The following is a 15,003-nucleotide window of genomic DNA, read 5'->3' as shown; positions in this document are numbered from 1 at the left end:
CACAGGACCCCACCGTCACAGGACCCCACAGGACCCCACCGTCACAGGACCACACCGTCACAGGACCACACAGGACCCCACCGTCACAGGACCACACCGTCACAGGACCACACAGGACCCCACCGTCACAGGACCCCACAGGACCCCACCGTCACAGGACCACACCGTCACAGGACCCCACCGTCACAGGACCCCACCGTCACAGGACCCCACAGGACCCCACCGTCACAGCACCCCACCGTCACAGGACCCCACCGTCACAGAACCCCACAGGACCAGACCGTCACAGGACCCCACCGTCACAGGACCCCACAGGACCCCACCGTCACAGCACCCCACCGTCACAGGACCCCACCGTCACAGGACCCCACAGGACCCCACCGTCACAGGACCACACCGTCACAGGACCCCACCGTCACAGGACCCCACAGGACCATTGGCCACTGTCACAGGGACCCTCACCGTCACAGGACCCTACCGTATCAGGACCCCACCGTCACAGGGACCCCCACAGTCACAGGGACCACACCGTCACAGGACTAGACCGTCACAGGGACCCTACAGGACCAGACCGCCACAGGACCCCAGGACCACACCGTCACAGGACCCCACCATCACAGGACCACACCTGCTGCAGGACCACACCGTCACAGGACCCCACAGGACCACACGCCACAGGACCCCACAGACCACACCGTCACAGGACCCCACCGCCACAGCACCCCCACCGTCACAGGACCCCACTGTCACAGGACCCCACAGGACCCCACCGTCAGGACCCCACAGGACCCCCACAGGGACCCCACCGTCACAGGACCCCACCGTCACAGGACCCACACAGGACCAGACCACCATCACAGCACCCCACCATCACAGGACCCCACAGGACCCCACAGGACCCCACCGTCACAGGACCCCACCGTCAGACCCCACCGTCACAGGACCACACCGTCACAGGACCACACCCGCCAGGACCCCACAGGACCAGACCGGCTACAGGACCACAGGACCAGACCGTCCAGGACCCCACCGACAGGACCACAACGCCACAGGACCCAGGGACCACTGTCACAGGACCCCACCGTCACAGGACCCTACCGTATCAGGACCCCACCATCACAGGACCCCACAGTCACAGGACCACACCGTCACAGGACCAGACCGTCAAGACCCCACAGGACCAGACCGTCACAGGACCCCACAGGACCACACCGTCACAGGACCACACCATCACAGGGACCCACCGTCACAGGACCACACCGTCAGACCCCACAGGACCACACTGTCACAGGACCCCACCGTCACAGGGACCCCACCACCGTCACAGGACCACCCGTCACAGGACCCCACAGGACCCCACAGACCAGACCAGACCGTCACAGGACCCCACCGTACTCACAGGACCACACCGTCACAGGACCCCACCGGACCCCACAGGACCCCACAGTCACAGGACCCCACCGTCACAGGACCACACAGTCACCCCACCGGGGACCCCCCGTCACAGGACCCCACCGGCCACAGGACCAGACCATCACAGGACCCCACCATCACAGGGCAACACCGTCACAGGACCCCACAGGACCAGACCGTCACACGACCCCACCGTCACAGGACCACACCGTCACAGGGACCCACCATCAGGACCCCACCGGGGACCCCACAGGGACCAGTCACAGGACCCCACCGGGTCACAGGACCCAGGGACACACAGGACCCCACCGTCACAGGACCACACCGTCACAGGGCCAGACCGTCACACAGGACCAGACCCACAGGACCCCACCGTCACAGGACCAGACTGTCACAGGACCCCACCATCACAGGACCCCACAGTCACAGGACCACACCGCCACAGAACCACACCGTCCACAGGACCCACACCGTCAGGACCCCACCGTCACAGGACCCCACCGTCACAGGACCACACCGTCTGGGACCCACAGGGACCAGGACCCCACCATCACAGGACCACACCCCACCATCACAGGACCACACCATCACAGGACCCCACAGCACCATCACAGGACCCCCACAGGACCCCACCGTCACAGGACCCCACCGTCCACAGGACCCCACCGTCACAGGGACCACACAGGACCCCACCGTCACAGGACCCCACCATCACAGGACCACACCGTCACAGGACCACACCGTCACAGGACCCCACCATCACAGGGACCCACAGGACCAGACCATCACAGGGACCCCACCGTCACAGGACCACACCGTCTGGGGCCCCACAGGACCAGACCGTCACAGGACCCCCACCACACCGCCACAGGACCCCACCGGGCACAGGGACCCCACACCCCAGTCACAGGACCACACCATCTACAGGACCCCACCATCACAGGACCACACCGTCACAGGACCACACCGTCACAGAACCCCACAGGACCCCACCGTCACAGGGACCCCACAGGACCACAGACCCCACCATCACAGGACCCCACAGTCACAGGACCCCACCGTCACAGGACCCCACAGGACCACACCAGTCACAGGACCCCAACCCCACCGTCACAGGACCCCACAGGGACCTCACCGTCACAGGGCAACCCCACCGTCACAGGACCCCCACCACAGGACCCCACCGGACCAGACCATCACAGGACCACACCATCACAGGACCCCACCGTCACAGGACCACACCACCCCACCATCACAGGACCCCACCGTCCCAGGGACCCCACCGTCACAGGACCACAGGACCCCACCATCACAGGACCCCACCGTCCACAGGACCCCACTGCAGACCAGGACCCACAGGACCAGACCAGGACCCCACCGTCACAGGACCCCACAGGACCACACCGTCACAGGACCCCACCGTCACAGGACCCCACCGTCACAGGACCCCACAGTCACCCCACCGTCACAGGGACCCCACCGTCACAGGACCCCACAGGACCACACCGTCTGGACCCCAGACCGTCCACAGGACCCCACCGTCACAGGACCCACACCGTCACAGGACCCCACCGTCACAGGACCCCACCGTGGACCACAGGACCCCACCGTCACAGGACCCCACAGGACCGTCAGGACCCCACCGTCACAGGACCCCACAGTCACAGGACCACACCGTCACAGGACCCCACCGTCACAGGACCCCACCGTCACAAGACCACCCCCACAGGACCCCACCGTCACAGGGACCCCACAGGACCCCACCGTCACAGGACCCCACAGTCACAGGACCTCACACCAGTCACAGGACCCCACCATCACAGGACCCCACCGTCACAGGACCACACCGTCAGGGACCCACCGTCACAGGACCCCAGGACCATCACAGGACCCACACCGTCACAGGACCCCCACTGTCACAGGACCCACAGGACCCCAGAGGACCACTGTCACAGGACCCCACCGTCACAGGACCACACCGTCACAGGACCTCACAGTCACAGGACCATCACAGGACACAGGACCCCACAGGACCAGACCGTCACAGGACCCCACCGTCACAGGACCCACAGGACCACACCGCCACAGAACCACACCGGTCACAGGACCCCACAGGACCACACCGTCACAGGACCCCACCGTCACAGGACCCCACAGGACCCCACCGTCAGGACCACACCCGTCACAGGGACCACATCGCCACAGGACCCCACAGGACGTCACAGGACCCCACCGTCACAGGACCCCACCGTCACAGGACCCCACAGGACCAGGACCCCACCGTCACAGGACCACACCGTCACAGGACCCCACAGGCACCCCCACCGTCACAGGACCACACCGACCCCACCGTCCACAGGACCACACCGTCACAGGACCCCACCATCACCAGACCACACCGTCACAGGACCACACCGGACCACAGGACCCCACAGGACCCCACCGTCACAGGACCCCACCGCACCCACACCGTCACAGGACCCCACAGGACCAGACCGTCACAGGACCCCACCGTCACAGGACCCCCACCATCACAGGCCCCCACAGCACAGGACCACACAGTCACAGGACCCCACACCGTCACAGGACCCCACCGTCACAGGACCCCCAGGGCCATCCACAGGCCCAGACCATCCTCACTGTCACAGGACCCCACCGTCACAGGGACCACACCGTCACAGGACCACACCACAGGACCCCACCGGACCAGGACCCCCACCGTCACAGGACCACACCGTCACAGGACCACACCGTCACAGGACCCCACAGGACCACACCGTCTGGGACCCCACCGTCACAGGACCACACCGTCACAGGACCACACCATCACAGGACCCCACCACCCCACAGGACCCCACCATCACAGGACCCACACACCGTCACAGGACCACACCATCACAGGACCCCACAGGACCAGACCATCCCAGGACCCCACAGGACCACTGTCACAGGACCACACCGTCACAGGACCCCACCGTCACAGGACCCACCGTCACAAGACCCCACCGTCACAGGACCACAGGACGTCACAGGACCCCACCGTCACAGGACCCCACAGGACCAGACCGACAGGACCCCACCGTCACAGGACCACACCGTCACAGGACCCCACAGTCACAGGACCCCACTGTCTGGGACCCCACACAGGACCACAGGACCCACCGTCTGGACCCCACCGTCACAGGACAGGGGGCACACCGTCACAGGACCCAGACCGCCACAGGACCCCACAGTCACAGGACCCCACCGTCACAGGACCCCACCGTCACAGGACCACCACACCCCACCGTCACAGGGACCCCACAGCACCGTCACAGGACCCCACCGTCACAGGACCAGACACAGGACCCCACCGTCACAGGACCAGACCGTCACAGGGACCCCACAGGGACCCCCCACCGTCACAGGACCCCACAGCACAGGACCCCACCGTCACAGGACCCTGGCGGGACCACAGGACCCCAGGACCGTCACAGGACCCCACCGTCACAGGACCCCACCGTCACAGCACCCCACCGTCACAGGACCCCACCGTCACAGCACCCCACCGTCAGGGACCCCACCGTCACAGGACCCCACAGGGACCCCCACCGTCACAGGACCAGACCGTCACAGGACCCCACAGGACCCCACCGTCACAGGACCCCACAGGACCCCACCGTCACAGGACCCCACCGTCACAGGACCACAGGACCGTCACAGAACCCCACAGGACCACACCGTCACAGGACCCCACCGTCCACAGGACCACACCGTCACAGGACCCCACAGTCACAGGACCCCACCGTCACAGGACCCCACACCCACAGGACCCCACCGTCTGGGACCACCGTCACAGGACCCCACCGTCAGGACCCCAGGACCCCACCGTCACAGGACCCCACAGGACCCCACCGTCACAGGACCCCACCGTCCCCTGAGGGACCACACCGTCACAGGACCCCACCGTCACAGGACCCCACAGGACCACACCGTCACAGGACCCCACTGTCACAGGACCACACCGTCACAGGACCCCACTGTCACAGGACCCCACCGTCACAGGACCCCACCGTCACAGGACCCCACCGTCACAGGACCCCACAGTCACAGGACCACACAGTCACAGGACCCCACCGTCACAGGACCACACCGTCACAGGACACACACCGTCACAGGACCCCACCGTCACAGGACCCCACCGCTCACAGGGACCCCACCGCACCCCACCGTCACAGGACCCCACTGTCACAGGACCACACCGTCACAGGACCCCACCGTCACAGGACCCCACCGTCACAGGACCCCACCGTCACAGGACCACACAGTCACAGGACCACACCGGACCACAGGGACCCCACTGTCACAGGACCACACCGTCACAGGACCCCACCGTCACAGGACCCCACAGTCACAGGACCACACAGTCACAGGGACCCCACCGTCACAGGACCCCACCACAGACCACAGGACCACACCGTCACAGGACCACACCGTCACAGGACCACACCCGTCCCCACAGGACCCCACCGTCACAGGACCCCACAGGACCACACCGTCACAGGACCCCACTGTCACAGGACCACACCGTCACAGGACCCCACACAGGACCCCACCGTCACAGGACCCCACCGTCACAGGACCCCACAGTCACAGGACCACAGTCACAGGACCACACCGTCACAGGACCCCACTGTCACAGGACCCCACACACCCCACCGTCACAGGACCCCACCGTCACAGGACCCCACCGTCACAGGACCCCACAGTCACAAGACCACACCGTCACAGGACCCCACCGTCACAGGGACCACACCCCCACAGGACCCCACCATCACAGGGACCACCCCACCGTCACAGGACCCCACCGTCACAGGACCCCCGGGGCCACAGCACCCCACAGGGACCCCACAGGACCCCACCACACAGGACCCCACCGTCACAGGACCCCACCGTCACAGGACCCCACCGTCACAGGACCACACCGTCACAGGACCACACCGTCACAGGACCCCACCAGGACCCCACCGTCAAAGGACCACACCGTCACAGGACCACACCATCACAGGACCCCACAGGACCAGACCGTCACAGGACCCCACCGTCACAGGACCCCACCGTCACAGGACCCCACAGGACCAGACCGTCACAGGACCCCACCGTCACAGGACCACACCGTCACAGGACCCCACCATCACAGGACCCCCACCCCCATCGTCAGGACCACACCGTCACAGGACCACACCGTCACAGGACCCCACCGTCACAGGGACCACCGTCACAGGACCCCCACAGGACCCCAGACCCACCGTCACAGGACCCCACCGTCACAGGACCCCACCGTCACAGGACCCCACAGGACCACCGACCCCACAGTCACAGGACCCCACCGTCACAGGACCACACCGTCACAGGACCCCACAGGACCCCACCAGTCACAGGACCACACCGTCACAGGACCACACCGTCACAGGACCCCACAGGACCACACCGGACCCCACAGGACCAGACCATCACAGGACCCCACCGTCACAGGACCCCACAGGACCCCACAGTCCAGCGTCACAGGACCCCACCGTCACAGGACCCCACCGTCACAGGACCCCACCGTCCACAGGACCCCACCGTCACAGGACCCCACCGTCACAGGACCCCACCGTCTGGGACCCCACCCCCCACCGTCACAGGACCCCCACAGGACAGTCACAGGACCCCACCGTCACAGGACCACACCGTCACAGGACCCCACCGTCACAGGACCCCACCGTCACAGGACCACCGTCAGTCACAGGACCCCACAGGACCCCACCGTCACAGGACCCACACTGTCACAGGACCCCACCTCCCCGTCAGGGGACCCCTGCCGGACCCACAGGACCCCACCGTCACAGGACCCCACAGGACCCCACCGTCACACCCCACCGTCACCCCAGGACCACACCGTCACAGGACCCCACAGGACCCCACCGTCACAGGACCACACCGTCACAGGACCACACCGTCCACAGGACCCCACCATCACAGGACCACACCGTCACAGGACCAGACCGTCACAGGACCCCACCGTCACAGGACCCCACCGACCACAGGACCCCACCGTCACAGGACCCCACCGTCACAGGACCAGACCGTCACAGGACCCCTCCGGACCACCGTCACAGGACCCTACCGTCACAGGGACCCCACCGTCCACAGGACCCCACCGTCACAGCACCCCACCGTCACAGCACCCACACCGTCACAGGACCCCACCGTCACAGGACCCCACAGGACACAGCACAGGGACCTCACCGTCACAGGACCCCACAGGACCCAGTCACAGGACCAGACCCCAGGACCCCACCGCCACAGGACCAGACCGTCAGGACCAGGACCCCACCGTCACAGGACCACCGTCACAGGACCCCACAGGACCACACCGTCACAGGACCCCACCGTCACAGGACCCCACCGTCACAGGACCCCACAGTCACAGGACCCCACCGTCACAGGACCACACCGTCACAGGACCTCCCACCGTCAGGGACAGGCTACAGGACCCCACCGTCACAGGACCACACCGTCACAGGACCCCACAGGACCCCACCGTCACAGGACCCCACAGGACCAGTCCACAGGACCGTCACAGGACCACACCGTCACAGGACCCCACCGTCACAGGACCCCACAGGACCACACCGTCACAGGACCCCACAGTCACAGGACCCCACAGGACCCCACCGTCACAGGACCACACCGTCACAGGGACCCCAGGACCAGACCGTCACAGGACCCCACCGTCACAGGACCCCACCGTCACAGGACCCCACACTGTCACAGGACCCCACCATCACAGGACCCCACCGTACCGGCACAGGACCCCACCGTCACAAGACCCCACAGTCACAGGACCACACCGTCACAGGACCAGACTGTCACAGGACCCCACAGGACCAGACCGTCTGGGACCCCACAGGACCAGACCGTCACAGGACCCCACCGACCGCTCACAGGGACCCCCACCGTCACAGGACCCCACAGGACCCCACCGTCACAGGACCACACCGTCACAGGACCCCACAGGACCAGACCGTCACAGGACCCCACCGTCACAGGACCACACCGTCACTCATTTAGTCATCAACTACTTCCTTCATTAAAACTAAAGAACAAAATATCCGTCAACAGACATGACGTGGTTCTTACAACCAGAAACACAGAGGAACACGTTGACACACCACCCATCTGTGTGTGTTTTATGACTTATTCAAGCGTAACCCAAGCAGCACTCTGAAAGACTAATTAGGTGGCAGTAGACGGCGTGGAGAATGACGGCTGGAAGAGTCAGAAGACACGTCCTTCTGCTCTACCTGGAGGGATGGGAGAAACTGTAGAAGATTCTGCTGCATTATTGACGAACAGTGAAGACACTGGTTAGCCAGGCGGTGAGGAGTAGGCTGTAGCTGACAGGGGTGGGGGCAGAGAGGGTAGACTAGGCTGTGGCTGACAGGGGTGGAGGCAGAGAGAGGCAGAGAGGGTAGACTAGGCTGTGGCTGACAGGGGTGGAGGCAGAGAGAGGCAGAGAGGGTAGACTAGGCTGTGGCTGACAGGGGTGGGAGGCAGAGAGAGTAGACTAGGCTGTGGCTGACAGGGGTGGAGGCAGAGAGAGTAGACTAGGCTGTGGCTGACAGGGGTGGAGGCAGAGAGAGTAGACTAGGCTGGGACAGGGGGTGGGGGGGACAGAGGCACACAGCCCAGACCACACACCAGCAGCATTCCCACAAGCCTCTGCAACAGAGATGGACGTAGAGGTGAGTTACTGCCACAGAAAACATTTTATAAATATCTGCATATAGAATGTGCTATTTATTAGTACACAGAGGTGAATGTATTATTTATTAGTACACAGAGGCTCTGTAGAATGTACATTTATTAGTACACAGAGGCTCTATAGAATGTATTATTTATTAGTACATCTGTAGAATGTATTATTTATTAGTACACAGAGGCTCTATAGAATGTATTATTTATTAGTACACAGAGGCTCTATAGAATGTATTATTTATTAGTACACAGAGGCTCTATAGAATGTATTATTTATTAGTAGAATGTATTATTTATTAGTACACAGAGGCTCTATAGAATGTATAATTTATTAGTACACAGAGGCTCTATAGAATGTATTATTTATTAGTACACAGAGGCTCTATATAGAATGTGTATTATTTATTAGTACACAGAGGCTCTATAGAATGTATTATTTATTAGTACACAGAGGCTCTGTAGAATGTATTATTTATTAGTACACAGAGGCTCTGTAGAATGTATTATTTATTAGTACACAGAGGCTCTATAGAATGTATTATTTATTAGTACACAGAGGCTCTATAGAATGTATTATTTATTAGTACACAGAGGCTCTGTAGAATATTATTTATTAGTAATTTGTATTATTTATTAGTACACAGAGGCTCTATAGAATGTATTATTTATTAGTACACAGAGGCTCTATAGAATGTATTATTTATTAGTACACAGAGGCTCTATAGAATGTATTATTTATTAGTACACAGAGGCTCTGTAGAATGTATTATTTATTAGTACACAGAGGCTCTGTAGAATGTATTATTTATTTGTACACAGAGGCTCTATAGAATGTAGTGATTCAGTTACTTTTAATGTGTTCTTCTCTGTCTACAATGTAAGTACTAAAGCACAAATAGCCTGTTTAATCACTGGGTGAACATGATGCATGTTATAGGTATGTACGTGTTAGTTGGGGTACACAGCCTGCTAACACTTGAGTATTAATAACATTCGCGTGATGCCAAATCGATGAAAGATGTATTGCAAATTATGTTTAGACATTTTCATCGAATTTGTGTGCATAGGCTACTTGGATTTATTTATTTTTTATAGAAGAGAATTTCAGAAGAGAAAGGGACTCTACACTGAGTGACAAAACATTAAGAACACCTTCATACTAATCCACTCCACCACCCTATTGCCCTCAGAACAGCCTCAATTCATCAGGTCATGGACTCTAAGGTGTTGAAAAAGTGTTCCACAGGGATGCTGGTCCATGTTGACTCCAGTGCTTCACACAGTTGTGTCAAGTTGTCTGGATGTTCTTTGGGTGGTGGACCATTCTTAATACACAGACAACTGTTGAGGATGAAAAACCCAGCAGCGTTGTAGTTCTTAACGCAAACCTGTGAGCCTGGCACCTTCTTGGCCCCGAGTGGGGCAGCGGTCTAAGGCACTACATTCAGTGCAAGAGGCGTCACAGTCCCTGGTTCGAATCCAGGCTGTATCACAACCGCCCGTGATTTGGACTCCCATAGGGTGGCGCACACTGGGCCCAGCGTCGTTTGGCCGGTGTAGGCCGTCATTGTAAATAATAATTTGTTCTTAATTAACTGACTTGCCTAGTTAAGTAAAGGTTCAATACTACCAGGTTCAAATACAATTCAATATTCTGTCTTGGCTGTTCACCCTCTGACACAAACACAATCCACGCCTCATTGGTCTCAAGGCTGAGAACTCCTCCCTTTAACATGTTCTCCTTCATTTTTAACATGTCCTTTCATCTTTAACATGTTCTCCTCCCCTTCATGTTCTTTCATTTTTACCTGTCTCCTCCTTCATCTTTAACATGTCTCCTCCTTCATCTTTAACCAGTCTCCTCCTCTTCATTTTTAACCTGTCTCCTCCCCTTCATCTTTAACATGTCTCCTCCTTCATCTTTAACCTGTCTCTCCCTTCATCTTTAACCTGTCTCCTCCTTCATTTTTAACCTGTCTCCCTCCTTCATCTTTAACATGTCTCCTCCTTCATTTTTAACCTGTCTCCTCCCTTCATTTTTAACCTGTCTCCTCCCCTTCATTTCACATGTCTCCTCCCCTTCATTTTTAACCTGTCTCTCCTTCATTTTAACATGTCTCCTCCCCTTCATTTTTAACATGTCTCCTCCTTCATCTTTAACATGTCTCTCCTTCATCTTTAACCTGTCTCTCCTTCATTTTTAACATGTCTCCTCCTTCATCTTTAACATGTCTCCCATCTTTAACATGTTCTCCTTCATCTTTAACATGTCTCCTCCTTCATCTTTAACATGTCTCCTCCCCTTCATCTTTAACATGTTCTTCATCTTTAACATGTCTCCTCCTTCATCTTTAACATGTCTCCTCCCCTTCATCTTTAACATGTCTCCTTCATCTTTATGTCTCCTCCCCTTCATCTTTAACATGTCTCCTCCCTTCATCTTTAACATGTCTCCTCCCTTCATCTTTAACATGTCTCCTCCCCTTCATCTTTAACATGTCTCCTCCTTCATCTTTAACCTGTCTCCTCCCCTTCATCTTTAACATGTCTCCTCCCCTTCATCTTTAACCCCTTCCTTTCATTTTAATACACATGTCTCTCTTCATCTTTAACCTGTTCCCCTTCATCTTTAACATGTCTTCATCTTTAACCCGCTCTCCTCCTTTTAACCCGCTCTCCTCCTTCATCTTTAACCCGCTTCTCCTCCCCTTCATCTTTAACCCGCTCTCCTCCCCTTCATCTTTAACCCGCTCTCCTCCCTTCATCTTTAACCCGCTTCTCCTCCCTTCATCTTTAACCCGCTCCTCCTTCATCTTTAACTCTGCTTCCTTCATCTTTAACCTGCCTTAACCTGTTCCTCCTTCATCTTTAACCTTCCTCTTTCTTTAACCCGTCTCTCTCATCTTTGGGTAACTTCATCTTTAACCCGCTCCTCCTCCTTTAACTTCCCTCTTCATCTTTAACCCGTCTCCCCTTCATCTTTAACCCGTCTCCTCCTTCATCTTTAACCCGTCTCCTCCTTCATCTTTAACCCGTCTCCTCCCCTTCATCTTTAACCCGCTCCCTTCCTTTAACCCGTTCATCTTTAACCCGTCTCCTCCTTCATCTTTTAACCTGTCTCCTCCTTCATCTTTAACCCTGCCCTCCTTCATCTTTAACCTTCTCCTCCCCTCTATCTTTAACATGTCTCCTCCTTCATCTTTAACCATGTCTCCTCCTTCATCTTTAACCCGCTTCTCCCCTTCATCTTTAACCCGCTCTCCCCTTTCATCTTTAACCCGCTCCTCCCCTTCATCTTTAACCTGTCTCCTCCCTCTATCTTTAACCTCCTCCTTCATCTTTAACCCTGCCTCTCCCTTCATCTTTAATGTTCTCCTGTCTCCTCCCTTCATCTTTAACCCCGTCTCCCCCCTCATTTTAACCCGTCTCATCTTTAACCTGTCTCCCCCCTTTCATCTTTAACCCGTCTCCTCCCCTTCATCTTTAACCTGTCTCCCCTTCATCTTTTAACTCCGTCTCTCCCTTCATCTACACTGATTTGAAGAGGATTTAACAAGTGACATCAATAAGGGATCATAGATTTCACCTGGTCAGTCTGTGTTATGGAAAGAGCAGGTGTTCTTAATGTTTTGTACCCTCAGTAATAACAGTGCATAGTGAATGAAGTCATCAACCCTGCCTTCTGCAGTGACATCAAACACATTAATGACCAAGTGACAGGCTGTTGGATGTGTTTTTAAAAGCAGTTTTTGTGTTGTTCTCACAACGTTTTAATGGAGGATTAGTATTGGACAATTTGCAAAGAACTTGACTCAGATGTCCACAGAAATGTGGGATTTGTAACTCATGAATGTACCCAAATGAAACAAACAGTATGATACTATTTTACTACGAGTTCAGTTCTACTGAGGGCTCAGATGTTAGTCCACTCTACCTAGTTCAGTTCTACTGAGGGCTCAGATGTTAGTCCACTCTACCTAGTTCAGTTCTACTGAGGGCTCAGATGTTAGTCCACTCTACCTAGTTCAGTTCTACTGAGGGCTCAGATGTCAGTCCACTCTACCTAGTTCAGTACTGCTGAGGGCTCAGATGTTAGTCCACTCTACCTAGTTCAGTACTACTGAGGGCTCAGATGTTAGTCCACTCTACCTAGTTCAGTACTACTGAGGGCTCAGATGTTAGTCCACTCTACCTAGTTCAGTACTACTGAGGGCTCAGATGTTAGTCCACTCTACCTAGTTCAGTTCTACTGAGGGCTCAGATGTTAGTCCACTCTACCTAGTTCAGTACTACTGAGGGCTCAGATGTCAGTCCACTCTACCTAGTTCAGTTCTACTGAGGGCTCAGATGTTAGTCCACTCTACCTAGTTCAGTTCTACTGAGGGCTCAGATGTTAGTCCACTCTACCTAGTTCAGTTCTACTGAGGGCTCAGATGTTAGTCCACTCTACCTAGTTCAGTACTACTGAGGGCTCAGATGTTAGTCCACTCTACCTAGTTCAGTTCTACTGAGGGCTCAGATGTCAGTCCACTCTACCTAGTTCAGTTCTACTGAGGGCTCAGATGTCAGTCCACTCTACCTAGTTCAGTACTACTGAGGGCTCAGATGTCAGACCACTCTACCTAGTTCAGTACTACTGAGGGCTCAGATGTCAGTCCACTCACCTAGTTCAGTTTCTACTGAGGGCTCAGATGTTAGTCCACTCTACCTAGTTCAGTACTACTGAGGGCTCAGATGTCAGTCCACTCTACCTAGTTCAGTTCTACTGAGGGCTCAGATGTTAGTCCACTCTACCTAGTTCAGTTCTACTGAGGGCTCAGATGTCAGTCCACTCTACCTAGTTCAGTTCTACTGAGGGCTCAGATGTTAGTCACTCTACCTAGTTCAGTTCTACTGAGGGCTCAAGATGTTAGTCCACTCTACCTAGTTCAGTTCTACTGAGGGCTCAGATGTCAGTCCACTCTACCTAGTTCAGTTCTACTGAGGGCTCAGATGTTAGTCCACTCTACCTAGTTCAGTTCTACTGAGGGCTCAGATGTTAGTCCACTCTACCTAGTTCAGTTCTACTGAGGGCTCAGATGTTAGTCCACTCTACCTAGTTCAGTTCTACTGAGGGCTCAGATGTCAGTCCACTCTACCTAGTTCAGTTCTACTGAGGGCTCAGATGTCAGTCCACTCTACCTAGTTCAGTTCTACTGAGGGCTCAGATGTTAGTCCACTCTACCTAGTTCAGTTCTACTGAGGGCTCAGATGTTAGTCCACTCTACCTAGTTCAGTTCTACTGAGGGCTCAGATGTTAGTCCACTCTACCTAGTTCAGTTCTACTGAGGTAAATAAACTCAACTCAGCTGCAGTGGGAGAGGTGTCGGGTTCCTTAGGGACCACACACACACACACATTGTCTCACATAGGCATAATGAACAGAGACACGATTTGATTACAGCAATGTTGACCAGAGTCGTAAAACAAGTCCGTCCATCCCAAGCTCCCACGGTACCACCTCCCACTCAGCTCAAACTGTAAAGACACCTCACTCAATGAAAGCTACCCTGCCGCCCCAGCTCCCACGGTCCCACCTCCCACTCAGCTCAAACTCAGCTCAAACCTTTTTTTCTAATTTATTTTTTTATTTTACCTTTATTTAACCAGGCAAGTCAGTTAAGAACAAATTCTTATTTTCAATGACTGCCTAGGAACAGTGGGTTAACTGCCTGTTCAGGGGCAGAATGACAGATTTGTACCTTGTCAGCTCGGGGTTTGAACTCGCAACCTTCCGGTTACTAGTCCAACGCTCTAACCACTAGGCTA

The 15,003-nt window shown here is 56.3% G+C and overlaps 1 long non-coding RNA gene across 1 annotated transcript; it reads right to left on the bottom strand.

Moving 5' to 3' along the window:
• Nucleotides 1–13,189: 13,189 nt before the first annotated feature.
• Nucleotides 13,190–13,699, bottom strand: LOC127919356 (uncharacterized). The gene is made up of 3 exons (XR_008102670.1): nt 13,646–13,699; nt 13,302–13,430; nt 13,190–13,258 (listed from the first exon to the last, which is right to left on the bottom strand). It is a non-coding gene; the product is annotated as an uncharacterized LOC127919356 (long non-coding RNA).
• Nucleotides 13,700–15,003: the final 1,304 nt, after the last annotated feature.

The sequence above is a fragment of the Oncorhynchus keta genome, unplaced genomic scaffold (genome assembly GCF_023373465.1).
Source record: "Oncorhynchus keta strain PuntledgeMale-10-30-2019 unplaced genomic scaffold, Oket_V2 Un_contig_16439_pilon_pilon, whole genome shotgun sequence".
Lineage (NCBI taxonomy): Eukaryota > Metazoa > Chordata > Actinopteri > Salmoniformes > Salmonidae > Oncorhynchus > Oncorhynchus keta.
The sequence above is the reverse complement of the archived record's forward strand: the minus strand, read 5'-3'. Positions and strand labels throughout refer to the sequence as shown.